A 14,004-nucleotide genomic window follows, 5' to 3' on the forward strand; every position below is an offset into this window, starting at 1 on the left:
CACACACACACACACACACACACACACATACACACACATGCATACACACACATATGTAGACTTTCACACACACATGTACGTAGACATGCACACACACATGTACGTAGACATACACACACATACACACACACACACACACACATACACGCACACACACACATGCATACAATGAACACACACACATGCATGCAATGAATACACACATGCATACAAGGAACACACACACATGCATACAATGAACACACACACATACACAATGCATACAATGAACACACACACACATGCATACAATGAACACACACACACACATGCATACAATGAACACACACACACACATGCATACAATGAACACACACACACATGCATACAATGAACACACACACACACTCACACACACTCACACTCACACACACACACATGCACAAGTGTACACACAAATGTATGTAGACATTTACACACACTCACACCCTTTGTTCTGAATTCCCTCCCCCTCTCACACGTCTCATCATCTTTCACAGACTTTTTTGTGACAATGAAACACATGCTCTGCCCATTACAGTTAATTCATAAGCAGTCTGAAAAAGTTCATAAGTCTACGTAGTGCTCTTTCCAAAATTTTATAACATCACACATCACATCTCTTTCAACCTGGAATAACAAATAATGCTGTGTTATCTCATTAGATATATGGTAATGACATCAAAATTACAAGAGTGTGAGATGATTATAACTGCCCCTACTAAAAAAGTCTCAAACTTATTGAAAGTACTTCGTATATGTATATGTGTGTGTGTGTGTGTATATATAGCGTAGGTCAGTAGTTTACTGAACAGTAATTTTGTGAAAGTTGAATGACCTCTGAAAACAATTTTATTTTAGTGGTCTACCAAAGAAAATAAAAATATATTACAGAAAAACCTAGTTTATGATTGTTGAAGCAATTATTTGTTTTGCCCCCATAAATGTCTGTTTATATAGTGGCCTAGTGGTTTACCAGAGGTATCCCTCACTTTGCTAATGATTGCACTTTAGGCTTTACTACAAATTTTACTCTTTTTTTTTTCTTTTGTACTACCAGTTACCAAGTCAGTTGTTCTAAGCAGTCCATTAATTTATTGTCAATATTTTTTTTCTTTCTAACAGGAATAGTAAAAAGCAAGCATTGATTTATCCTTTAGTATCTTAGGAGTAATAAATAAGAGACAGTTTTATAGGTAATTTCCTCAAGTACTTGTTAATATATTTAAAATCTATTTATCATGGGAAGCTTACATTTTTATTTTTTATGTGTACATATATGTATAGATATATTTGTATGTATTTATGTATATGAACTGCGTTCATGTTGACAAATGTATGAAAGGTATGAATGAGAATGAATATCTTCACAATACAAGAGATGTATTTGACCGGTTTTGACTTTGTCTTCGTCAGAAATACATACATTAAGGGAAATACAGAGTATATATATATCAGACATGAGGTGATGAACTACCTGACGACTGTGACCTCCCACTTGTTGTTCGTATAATTGCAGCTGCGACCTTTGATAGTTTGAATCTACCCGACGCTGCGTTGATGCTTTTCTCCGTCGCGATGTAAGCAGCTTCCATGACCTTCCTTTTCTGTATGTACAGTCCTCCATGGACTATTTTTGCTTCCTTCCAATTGGGTAGATGTCCAGCTTCATCTACATGTACCACCATGGCGTTGGAAGTTCTATGGTGACGGATGTCAGCTCGATGTTCGCTGATCCTGGTGCTGAAACCTCGCCCTGTTTCACCATAGTAAGCTGTATCGCAACTGCTGCAGGGTATGCGATATACAGCACTGTTAGGGTTGCTTCTGAGCTGCTTCTTGTTCCGTATCATGTCATGTATCTTTTTCCCGGATGTGCTGGTGATTTTCACATTATCGCCAAAGTATCTGCTAATCGTCTGGGAAATGTTACACGACGGTAATACGAGAAAATCATTAGAAGATGTAGGGTTTGGTTTCGTGAGAATATTCTCCACCTTCTTTCTGAGTAGTAATGGATATAATCATTTATGTTTGTAGGCTTCCTGTTGTCACCCCGATGGATCAGAGTGTCCAAGAATTCAGAAGTCATTATAGAGGATAAGAGTAAACAAAGAGTTAGCTGCACCCTACTCTTCACATGAAAATGGAACATTTGAGAGATCATACACATAAATTTTTGACATGGCTCAATGTTTACTGACTGAGTCCAAATTACCCAAAGATATATGTGGTTATGCTGTGAAAGCTGCTTGTTACTCAGAAGACTCCAGCAGAAATGCATACTGGAAGACGGCCAAACATCAGCAACATGAATATTTTGGGAGTAAGAAGTCTGCACATGAACAAGAGAAGAAGAAACTTGATCCCAAGAGTAAGGAAGGAATGATTAATAGTGGGCCATGATGACCAGAGCCCAGCCTACTTGTTTACTTTGCAGAATCTCAAACAGTAAAGAAAATATGATATGTAAAGTATATGGAAAACTTAACCAATATAGCTGAACCATTGAATGATGAGTAAACCTCAGATGAAGATGACATCTTGGTGGAGACTAGACTTCAGCAAAAATCACTTCAAGGAAACCAAGGTGAGCCACCAGATAACCTAATTGAAGAAAGAAGATATTCAACTGAAGAAAGACAGAAACCTTCATGATTAGAGGACTACATTACTGATGAACTAGACGACAGCATCTCCAGTTTGACACATAATGGCTTTATACGTCATTGCTACTGAGTGTCACGTATCCCAGTACTAGTCACCTACCAAGAGGGTATTGCATCTCCAGAGGGACTGCAATGGAAGAAAGCAATGGACGAGGAAATCTTGTTTACTTCAGGACAATAACACCTATGACATTACCACACTGCCTGAGTCACATACAGCAGTAGGAAGATGGGTCCAGTGAAACCTGGACCAAACATCAAAGAAATATACAAAGTAAGGTATGTCGCCTAAGGATATTCACAGGTAAAAGATGCTGACTACAGAGAGATTTTTGCACCAACAGCTTTATTGGATGTGGCTGTACCTATAAATATGGTAATACACTAAATGGATGTTAAAACAGCTTATTTGAATACTGATATAGATCATGAAATTTATGTAGAATAACCTGAATGTTATGAGGAAAAAAATAGTGATGGAAATGTTTTGTACTGTAAACTGTAAAAGTCACATTGTGGTCTGAAACAAAGTGGCAATCACAGAGTTATCATTGTCTGTATCTAAAGCATGAAAGGTACAGTGATAATGTTGTGCTCTTATGGGTGGATGGCTTAATTATTGCCAGCAGTAACATGTCCCTGATGAACAATTATAAGAAATCTAGAATAACTAATTTAGGTAAACTAAACTTGTTTCTTGGAATGTCATATGTTACAGGTAAAAATTACATCAAGGTGAATCAAACCAAATATGTAGAAAAGATTTTGGACAGATTCAACGTTTCAGATTGTTATGCAAGATATATGCCACATGGAACCGCAATACATAGAGTAAAGTGCAGCAGTCATATATGCATTGACCAGTCAAACTTGCTTAATGCATGCAGGGAAGATGAGTTATTCTACCATATCAACAGTATAAATATGTATATGTATATATACATGAATATTTGTGTGTGTGTATTTATGTATATATATACACACAAGTATACATATTTGTGTTTTTATGTGTGTATGTGTGCACGTGTACATAATATGTATACACATATGCATATGTTTATATATGTGTCTATGTATATGTATATATATTATATGTATATAATATATATATTATGTGTATAAAGTGTATATATATATAAAACATAAATATGCACATACACACATATATGTACATTATATATATAATATATATATTATATTTGTTATATATTGTATATTGTATGTATATATTGTATATATATTTTTACACATTTACATATATTTATATGTATGTACATATATATGTATACATAAATATGTGTGTGTGTGTACATATATATAGATATATATATTTATATATATAATATATATTTATGTATATACGCATATGTATATACATATATGTACATATATGTACATATATATATATAAATATATATATATATATACATATATATAGCATGCATATATATATATATATCTATAAACATACATGTATGACAATATATATATATCTAGGTAGATATAAATATATGTGTTTATGTATATATATATATACCTATATACTTTGTATGTATATTTTTACATACTTTTATGTATCTGTGAATAAATGAATATACATATGGACATATATATACATATATGTATATACAGACATATTCATATCCATATATAGACTTCTATATATTTATAAATCATATATATATATATATATACACATGCATATATATACATATACACAGAAATGTTTATGTATAAATGTATAAATCTACAGATTTTTGTATACATATATACGTATAAATGCAAATATCCAAATGCTTTTCATATGTATCCTGTGCATATGGAATGCCCCTGATTTTTTCCTAAAGTCGGAGTTCGACAAAACATAGCTCGAATAAACTTTAATTTTTGGGATGAATATTTGCCACAGAGAACTTCCACTTAAAAATTGCATGCGATTTCCCCCATATATGATTTCGAAATATGATCCTCAGTGTCGTTCACTCGGAATGACTTAGCAAAAGTTAAGTGTGACTGGATATTTGTATAAGAAATATTTCAATGCGCGGGGACTTGTCAGTGTGAGCGATCGTGGGTCGGTGGTCGGCAAAGAAAAGCATACTTACCTGGCACAGGAGATACCGTGATCACGAAGGCGGTTTTCCCAGGGTGAGGCTCACCATTGCACTCCGGTGGCGCTGACCCCTGCGATTAACCCAAATGTGGTTAACTCGAGTGTGCAATTTTTGGTAGCGGGGGACTGCGTTCGCGCTATCCCCCTCATTATAACTCGTTACACACAAGTCTTGGACGGTAGACCCACATTTAAATCGTTACCGAGTTGAATATTCTTGGATAACGTAGCAGCACTTTATAGCTTTTTATTTAATATATTTCGGTTACTTCATATGATAAGCTAACCCAAACTTGCCCGATTATTCTTAATTATACAGATAAGTTACTTTTGATTTTGCATGAAAATATTGATAAGTATTCTGAAATCAACTACCGAATATTTGAACGACTGGAGGTAAAAAAAAAAAAAAAAAAAAAAAATGAATTAAAAATGTATATATATATATTTTTTTTATTGATATAGGTACGTTAGTTAATGACATCTATGTTTAGACGCTTTAACTATGTTTTGGCAGCAGTGGGTCGGAACACAAAATATTAAACTTGAATAGTTGGAAAACATGGGTAGCAACAGTTTTCTACTGTTAACAACTAATTTTCAAAAAGTTTCGTTGTGTATGTCAGAATGTTTTGCCTAATTTTCTAACGATAGTTTTCTGTGTAGCTGTACAACTAATATAAATGGAAAATTAATGTTTTAGCTGAGGATGAAAGTGGGTTGACGCTTATGTGGTCTAACTCAAGAGTAGTATAAATGTCCAGACTTTTTATTGTCAGGTTAGTTCAGGTCACTTATTTTCTGTGCTTATGTTGATTATGAACCCACCGAAGTGGGCTATATAAAAAATTGAGTAAGACTCATTGAGTTGTTCCCCTCCACGGAAATCTTTAGTAAAAGGCGAAAGATTTATGCGTTTTGAAGGGAAACCAGAGTTACATAAGAAAGGTAAGCGAATTGGCCAACAACGGTAAACCGAGGACTCGTAGAGCGATGAGTATAAGGGCAAGAAAGACATCTTGAAATAAACATTATTGTTATTTTATCTAACAAGGATTAGCACTCACAAAAGTGTGTGGTTATATTTGCATTAACCAAGTATATATGCCAGGTAGTTTGAACGTGATTGAATTTAACAATTAAAATTGAAAGCTCGCATATGAAGAGGAATGTAGTTCTTTTAAATAATTAACCACCGAGATGATGGTTTAAAGATACATGAACCTTTTGATTCCCGTATCATACTATCTTAGAGTACCTAGATATGTGCACCTTGAATTTTATTGGAGATGCATTGGAATAGGTTCTGAAGAAATATACATTTATTGTTCATATAGTTTAGTTTAGACCCTGTTCCACGTTATTTGATATGTATAAAAGTCTAGTTTTAAACTGTATAGTATATATCTTATGTTTAGATATATATTATTTAGATATAATATAGGTGTAGAGTAGGCAGATACTATAAAATGAGCAAACTACGTGCACATATTGCACCATACATATACCAACATATGAACACAGGAAAATCCGTTGTAGGAGAACAAAGTCATCAGTAAAATGTAGTCTAAGAGTGAATTTATAATGTGAAAGTATGATCATACTTTATAGGATCACTTCTATAGTGCGATTGCCGGGTTTCTCGCCGAGATTCTCGGAATATATTCAACCACGATGAGGACTGTTAGTGTAATCCTCTGAGCGGGAAGCGGCTCTCAAGTGTTTTACTTGAGAGATTTGATGACCGTTCTGACTCGGTTTACCGATGTTCAGAGGAGGATGACACAGGCTGAGTGGTTGAATATCAATCCACAAGAAGTATTCTTGAACTTTTGAAAACTCCTGATAAGGAGAAAAAAAAAGAAGTATCTGAGAGGATGAAAACTTACCGCTTCTTGGCTTTCAAAATCCGAAAACTGAGTACCTGTAACTGAAGTGAAGTTTGACTGCTTATAATTAATGTAACTATATTTGTGGTTTCAAATGTTTAAACCAAATTCAAATAATAAATAACTTTTTACTAGACAAGCAGCACTATTACAAATCATAATTGTGCTTGTCTACTTTGATGTCATTATCAGTAATGCTGCCACTATCATTACAAGGTCCTTCCCCCTAGTTGACTTTGAATTTCAAGAAGTTTTTCAGTAGTCTTGCTGGATTTTTCCAGGCCTAAAACTATTTTTCAAGGATGTATTTTGAACAAAATATGAGGTATACAATACTCTGCCACAAATTCCTACTAGTACTTGTCTTTAAGCACTAAACTATCAAAATAGAGAGTATAACTAGAGCAACAGTGTTCAAACCAAATTTCCAATAATAACTTATTTTTCTTAAATGTACGCTCACCAGACAAGCAGCACTATTACTTATCATAAAACGTGAAGTTTGATTGCTTATAATTAATATAACTATTTTCGTGACTTCAAACGTTTAAACCAAATTTCCATTAATAAATAACTTTTTATTTATTAATACTACTACACAAGCAGCACTATTACATATCGTAATTGTGCTTGGGCTACTTTGATGTCATTATTGTCAGTAATGCTGCCTCTACCACTGTTTGTCTTATTACAAGGTCCTTTCCCCTATTTGAATCTGAAATTCAAGAAGTTTTTCAGGAATTTTCCATGCCCAAAACCATTTTTCAAGGATGTATTTTGAACACAATATGACACACAAGTTTTTAAGATGTATACAATACAAATTCCTATTAGTACTGGTCTTTAAGCACTAAACTATCGAAATAGAGAATACAACTAGAGCAAGAGTGAATATAATGGTCCACGGGTGTGTGACAAAACAAAGTAATCAAATCTCTGGAACCAAGGGTGTAACATGAAAATGATTCTTTTCATTTTATATCATGACACAGACGCTTTTCCTAAAATGAGTCAGTCAATGTAAATTTCCATGACTTTTCCAAGATTTCCTTTTGAAAATTCATTTTTCAAGATTTTCCGGACCTGGACAAAATAAATGCTGGAATTTAATTTTATACAGGAAGTCCAGGTGACGGAAGGACCCTTTATTACTATTACTATTCTTGAGTTCTGTACCCCCTGTTTTACTTCATGTAAATATGAGACTTGGTAGCAGGAATATTGTAAAGGTATGAATGAACCTGAAATCGTGCTTAACATCGGACACGAATCGTAATTATGTATTACCAAGCATCCTTACAGTAGAGGATAAAAATGTGTAAATTGATTAGTAGAACATTAAGAGAAATTTCGTCTTAGTACAGAATAGTAATCACCTGGAAATCCAGGCAAAGTGGTATGAAATCGTAAATTTGTCAAATATTCAATGTTAAGCTTAACTCGCTGAACATGATGTGACAAGTATAGCATATCAAACTAATCAATTCTGTTTAGTGGTCTAATGGTTTGATTCTGTGGATTATCCGCGTAATGTTTGAGTCTGTCATGGAGTGTATTTTTATTTTTGTATAAAAGTGAATTACCACATTATTTCATCCTATGCACTTATGCAACGTGGAAGCAAATCTGTAAAGCGTCACTCAACTATTGAGAGAGGAGCTACTGTCCAATATTGACAATACATGTAAATTAAACAATTAGTTGATATAGTCCTTAGAGCTTTGACCAATTGTCAATGTATTTTATATGAAAGCCATTGTAGAGTATGGTTCCCCTGGTGTTATGTGAGTATAGTAGGTTCAAGTCCTTGTATTTACATTTCTGCATAAAAATGCGTCACTATATGTTTCTAACTTGCACTTGATATGCACAGTAGCTGACGAAGTCAAGGTATTACAGAGTAGAAATGGTCATTTACAGACACCTAATTTGAAATGATAGTAATATTGGTAATATAAATCTGATATTGCGTTCATATAACTGAGATTCATATCTTAATTATAAGTAGATTAATCCAGAGGTACTAGCGACCCATGGCTAAGGTGTAGTAAACCACTAGAAATCGGTGTGACATTTTTCCGTTATTTTTTAACAGAATTCACGCGACCGACATATAATGTTATCCGAAAAGTTTATACAAGGTTTTGATTAAAATCCTCGGTGGGAATGGAACAGGTTTGAAGGTACTGTATTACCTGGCCGATTCTCGACAACGTTGTAGGAAAGCGTCACCGACTCCTGTTTACAGAGTGGACTTTGGTGTCCTGCAAATTTTAATAATTTTAATTTGTTGGAATGATATCCTCCCCGGAGGGAGTGGACCAATCCCGGAGGTACTGCAATACCGGGCCGATCCGCGGCAAAGGTGGAGCAAGCCCCTAGCACTTCGCCATTTTCCAAAAATCAGTTTAATATCGTAGATCCCACATGGGGATCGTATCAGATATTAAGCTGATAAGAACAGATACTACACTTTGATCTTAGCCAAAAGGCCGAGAAGCGATACTGAAAGAAGATTGAAAGTGTGTCCTAGAAAATGTTTCTGTGGACTTGCTAGTGAAGTTCTTTATAGATAGCAGGGCGTAAACGACATGACGTTGGAAATTATTTAAATCTTGATTGCCATATGAGAATGTTTCCTATATGAAAATTCGAGCGTTGGATAACTTCATCGGACTCCAAAGAAAGTACATGTGGGCAAAAACTTTTAGCTTTTTAACCAACCGCCACAAAACTTCTATTAAGATATACCCACGCACGCCCACACTAATAAGCGCACCTCACATGTCTCACCTCACACTTATAGACACGCACATGCGTAAACATACTGTATATATATATATATATATTATCATGTATGTCTGTACATATTTAATTTTGCATAATAGTAAACGACCACAGAATGTTTACGAAAGTATTCCCATAAAAACGACTTGTACGTTTTCTATTGGTAAATTGTTTTTAAACCTGCCAAAAATACATTTTACTAAATTTGATTATACTTCCCATATGATATTAGCCTAGCGTAATATAATGGAGATCTAGTGCATACCTAAATGAACACTAAATTCATATATTACATATATGCGAACATTTAAATTCACCTCAATATTACATTTATGCGACCACATATCTGTATATAATGGATGCGTGGATGGATTCGATGGATATATGTGTGAATGTGTGCGAAATGCGCATGCATGTGTATACGTACGTCGTATAGAATGATCAATTAATGCCACAAAAAAAAAAAAAAATCACTACGATATGTAATGGGTAATTTACTTTCAATGCCTTGTAAATGAACGTTTTGTTTCTATACACTGTTTTGAAATATAATATTTCATTCACTAGGAGTTTCTTCGAAGTCAAGGTGTTACAGAGTAGAAATGGTCATTTACAGACACCTAATTTGAAATGATAGTAATATTGGTAATATAAATCTGATATTGCGTTCATATAACTGAGATTCATATCTTAATTATAAGTAGATTAATCCAGAGGTACTAGCGACCCATGGCAAAGGTGTAGTAAACCACTAGAAATCAGTGTGACATTTTTCCGTTCATTTTTAACAGAAATCACGCGACCGACATATAATGTTATCCAAAAAGTTTATACAAGGTTTTGATTAAAATCCTCGGTGGGATTGGAACAGGTTTGAAGGTACTGTATTACCTGACCGATTCTCGACAACGTTGTAGGACTCCTGTTTACAGAGTGGACTTTGGTGTCCTGCAAATTTTAATGATTTTAATTTGTTGGAATGATATCCTCCCCGGAGGGAGTGGACCAATCCCGGAGGTACTGCAATACCGGGCCGATCCGCGGCAAAGGTGGAGCAAGCCCCTAGCACTTCGCCATTTTCCAAAAATCAGTTTAACATCGTAGATCCCACATGGGGATCGTATCAGATATTAAGCTGATAAGAACAGATACTACACTTTGATCTTAGCCAAAAGGCCGAGAAGCGATACTGAAGAAGATTGAAAGTGTGTCCTAGAAAATGTTTCTGTAGACTTGCTAGTGAAGTTCTTTATAGATAGCAGGGCGTAAACGACAAGACATTGGATTTTTTTTAAAATTGTAATATTTGTATAAAGTTGTGTAGTGCTTGTGGTAACCTTAATACAATATAAGTGGATGGAGGACATATATGAAGAATATATTGAAACAAATCTTATTAATTTATTTAAAGAAGATCAACGCGTGTAATATGAATTGTATACTCAGGATTATATTAGATGTGTATATACATATATATATATATATATATATATATATTAATATATTGTTTTATATTTATATACATATTGATATTTATATATGTATATGTTACATATATATTTACTTATATTAAAATATATATATATATTTGTGTATATATATTTACATATGTATAGATTAAAAGATATTGTGCAGATTTACCAGTCCTTTGTTGGCAAAATATGAAATATGCTTCTTTCATTCTGACGCTAAATATGTTGCCTAGGATTTTATGTGAAGTTTGGAAAAAATATATTTTACCATAGAATATCCATCACATATAAAAATCGAAGATATTGATACTTCGTGTTGCCGCAGGGACTCAAAAACAAGTATTATATAATCCTACGTCAAGGCGGTGGTATTGAAATGTGTTCTGAAGAAATGTACATATATTGTTCATATAGTTTACTTTAGTCCCTGTGCCATTATTTGATTATATGTATAAATGTCTTGTTTTAAACTATGCATAGTATATACCTTATGTTTCCCTCTATATTTTACTGTATAGCATTTGATGAAATAAGTGTAGATTAGGCAGATACTATAAAATGGGCAAACTACGTCCACTGAGAATGAATTTAGAAGATGAAAGTATGGTCATTCTTTATAGAATCACTTCTATAGTGCAATTACCGGGTTTCTCGCCGAGATTCTCGGAATATATTCAACCACGATGAGGACTGTTAGTGTAATCCTCTGAGCGGGAAGCGGTTCTCAAGTGTTTTGCTTGAGAGATTGATGACCGTTCTGACTTGGTTTACCGATGTTCAGAGGAGGATGACAGGCTGAGTGGTTGAATATCAATCCACAAGAAGTTTTCTTTTGAAAACTGATAAGGAGAAACAAAAGTCATTTAAAAAGAGGTAAACTTTTTGGTTCGTGGCTTTCAAAATCCAAATTCGAGTCACAGCTTATAATTAATGTAAATATTTCCGTGATTTCAAGTGTTTAAACCAAATTTCCATTATTAAATATCTTTTCCTCAAATGTGGCTTACTCTGAAGTCATTATTATCACTAATGTTGCTGCCACAGTGTTACTACAGGGTCCTTCCCCCTATTTGAATTTGAAACTCCAGGACTTTTCCAGGGCTTTTTCCAGGTTCAAACCTTTTTTCAAAGGTGTAATTTAAACAAAATATGACATCAGGATTTTAAGAGGTATACACGAAAAGGTAAAAATGGATGGCAGCTTTACGTAATTTTTCATAACTATTTTTCATGTACTTTTTTCTTATTTTCAACCAATACTCTGTAATAAACTGTCATCAATACTTGTCCCCAAACACTCAACTATTGAAATAGAGAGAATAACTAGAGCAACAGTGAATATAATGGTCCACAGAAATGTGTGACAAAACTAATTAAATCTCCGGAACCTAGGGTGTAACATGAAACAACGATTCTTTGAATTTTGTATCATGACAGACACTTTTCATGAAAAAAGTGAGTTATCCAATATAAATTTCCACTTTTCCAGATTTTCAGTAACTGGAAAGTGACACTGCTGGGATTTTTTTTTTTTATTATTATTATTTTTTTTTTTTACAGGAATTACAGGTGACGCAAGGGCCCTTTTATAACTATTGCAGTGGGTAATTACCTTCTTGAGTTCTGTACCCCCTCTTTTACTTCATGTAAATGTGTTACTTGGTAGCAGCAATAATGTAAAGATCTGAATGAATCTGAAATCGTGCTTAACAACGGCCACGAATCGTGGTCTTTCGTCTTAGTACAGAATACTAACAGACTGTAAATGTAGGCAAAGTGATATAAAATTGTAAACGTAAAAATGGATGGCAGCTTTACGCAATTTCACATAACCATTTTTCATGTACTTTTTTTTTTCTTATTTTCAACCAATACTCTGTAATAAACTCTCATCAGTACTTGTCCTCAAACACTCAACTATTGAAATAAAGAGAACAACTAGAGCAACAGTGAATATAATGGTCCACAGAAATGTGTGACTAAACTAATTAAATCTCCGGAACCTAGGGTGTACATGATACAACGATTCTTTGCATTTTGTATCATGACAGACGCTTTTCATGAAAAAAGTGAGTTATCCATTGTAAATTTCCACTCTTCCAGATTTTCAGTACCTTGAAAGTGACACTGCTGGGATTTTTTTTATTTTATTTTTTATTTTTTTATTACAGGAATTACAGGTGACGGAAGGACCCTTTTATAACTATTGCAGTGGGTAATTACCTTCTTGAGTTCTGTACCCACTCTTTTACTTCATGTAAGTGTGTTACTTGGTAGCAGCAATAATGTAAAGATCTGAATGAATCGGAAATTGTGCTTAACAACGGACACAAATCGTGGTCTTTCGTCTTAGTACAGAATACTAACTGACTGTAAATGTAGGCAAAGTGATCTAAAATTGTAAACGCTTCAAACGTTCTATGTTAAGATTAGCTCGCTGAACATGATGTGACAACTGTAGCATATCAAGCTAGGCAATTGTGTCTAGTGGATCGTGTGGTCTAATGGTTAGGTTCTCTGGGTTTTCCGTGTAGAGTATGTTTGAGTTTGTGATGGAGGGTATTTCTATTTCAGTATAAGAATTAATTAGTGCACTACTGTATCTTATTCACTTAAATGTTTGTGGGACTTAATGCCTCATGGAGTGGGAAGGCATGCGGGTATTTCACACACTTCGAGTTTAAGGTGATAGTAACATTATTGAGTATACAATATCGACAACTGCTTCATATATTTCATTAATTAAAATCTCAGAATCCGAGAGGTACTGCAATACCTCCGATCCACGGTGAAGGTAAAGGAAGGTCCTAGTAAATCTCCAGTTCTCAGAAATCAATTTAATTTCGCGTGCTTTTATCAGAAAATGATGTTACTCCATAATATGTTTACATATTATTAAAACTGAACTGCAGTACTAAGCCAATCTTCGGTAACGAGGAAACAAATCTGTAAAGCGTCATTCAGCTATTTAGAGAGGAGCTACTGTCAAACATTGATAATACATATGAATTAAACGATTTTTTTTTATATAAATAGATTAATCCGGAGGTACTAGC

General features: G+C 34.1%; 6 non-coding genes across 6 annotated transcripts; 3 read left to right on the top strand and 3 right to left on the bottom strand.

Moving 5' to 3' along the window:
• The first annotated feature begins 4,784 nt into the window (after window positions 1–4,784).
• Window positions 4,785–4,947, top strand: LOC125030060. Its single transcript, XR_007115261.1, has one exon. It is a non-coding gene; the product is annotated as a U1 spliceosomal RNA (small nuclear RNA).
• A 673-nt stretch (window positions 4,948–5,620) lies between these two features.
• LOC125030159 lies at window positions 5,621–5,738 on the bottom strand. The gene has a single exon (XR_007115348.1). It is a non-coding gene; the product is annotated as a U5 spliceosomal RNA (small nuclear RNA).
• A 656-nt stretch (window positions 5,739–6,394) lies between these two features.
• Window positions 6,395–6,598, top strand: LOC125030124. The gene has a single exon (XR_007115316.1). It is a non-coding gene; the product is annotated as a small nucleolar RNA U3 (small nucleolar RNA).
• A 2,402-nt stretch (window positions 6,599–9,000) lies between these two features.
• On the bottom strand, window positions 9,001–9,193 carry LOC125030084. The gene has a single exon (XR_007115282.1). It is a non-coding gene; the product is annotated as a U2 spliceosomal RNA (small nuclear RNA).
• Window positions 9,194–10,471: 1,278 nt separating this feature from the next.
• Window positions 10,472–10,664, bottom strand: LOC125030104. Its single transcript, XR_007115301.1, has one exon. It is a non-coding gene; the product is annotated as a U2 spliceosomal RNA (small nuclear RNA).
• An 887-nt stretch (window positions 10,665–11,551) lies between these two features.
• LOC125030140 lies at window positions 11,552–11,752 on the top strand. Its single transcript, XR_007115332.1, has one exon. It is a non-coding gene; the product is annotated as a small nucleolar RNA U3 (small nucleolar RNA).
• The last annotated feature ends 2,252 nt before the right edge of the window (window positions 11,753–14,004 follow it).

Source organism: Penaeus chinensis, chromosome 10 (assembly GCF_019202785.1).
Source record: "Penaeus chinensis breed Huanghai No. 1 chromosome 10, ASM1920278v2, whole genome shotgun sequence".
Classification (NCBI taxonomy): Eukaryota; Metazoa; Arthropoda; class Malacostraca; order Decapoda; family Penaeidae; genus Penaeus; species Penaeus chinensis.